Raw genomic sequence first — 1109 nt, forward strand, 5'->3', positions numbered from 1 at the left:
GCTTCCCCCAGCAGCCTCCCCTTGCCCCTTCTGCTTTAGCCGTGTCTTGGAACACCATTACTGGAGGAGACCAACAGAGCTTAAAACTGGGTCAACATTAAAAATATTAGAAATGTCAGGGAGCCTGGGTGGCTCAGTCAGTGAAGCGTCTGTCTTCGGCTCGGGTCATGATCCCGGGGTCCTGGGATCGAGCCCCACATTGGGCTTCCTGCTCAGTGGGGAGTCTGCTTCTCCCTCTGCCCTTCCTCCCTGCTTGTGCGCTCTCGCTTGCTCTCTCTCAAATAAATAAGTATCTTAAAAAAATATTAGAAACGTTAATGCCAACCTGTTTGCCGAAAAGTTGAAACCTAGAGCAACATTTGAACATGACTGCCTCAGACTTGAGGGGAGTCTGTTTTTTTGTTTTTAAATAATGGGTAACTTTAGATACTCCCTGGGAATCGTCAAATATCCCTGGGGGAACTGAGAGGTCAGAATAGAAGTGTGATTATTTCTATGTGATACAGAACTGAATTTGAAGGCAGATACTCACGTTTATATTCAGGAAGGAAGTGTGTCTCTTCATGCTAGAAGTCGAGGATGTGAGGACAAGCAAGTCCTTGTCCCTTTCAGGGCTGGTAATCTATTAAGAGAAATAAGTTGTACTCAGTAATAATCCATGCTGTGAGGGGAAACATACCGTCTACTGCATATCTACACAGACCAAGCATTACATCCAGCACTTAAGTAAGGGCTTGGCAGGAGGGGAGGATTACCCCCATTTCTGTGGGAAGAAGCTAAGGCTTAGAGTAAGTTGCCTGAGCCGGTTTATTAATGCGGCTTTGATTCGAACTCCTGTACTTCTAATGACAGACCTGCGCTTTTTCCCCTATGGTTCTTCTATTAATTAGGCGGGATGCCAATTGACATTTAATGGTTTACCTTATCAGGTATCCCTTCAGGGGATTTAAAGGTTTATGCAGTTAGCTCATCAAGTTGGATAACATTTAGAGAGGACCTTTTTAAAAAAGATTTTATTTATATGAGAGAGAACGAGAGGGAGTGTGTGCGCATGCGAGCACAAGTAGGGGGAGGGGCCGAGGGAGGGGGAGGGGGAGAGGCAGGCTCCG

Source organism: Ailuropoda melanoleuca, chromosome 3, assembly GCF_002007445.2.
Source record: "Ailuropoda melanoleuca isolate Jingjing chromosome 3, ASM200744v2, whole genome shotgun sequence".
NCBI lineage: Eukaryota > Metazoa > Chordata > Mammalia > Carnivora > Ursidae > Ailuropoda > Ailuropoda melanoleuca.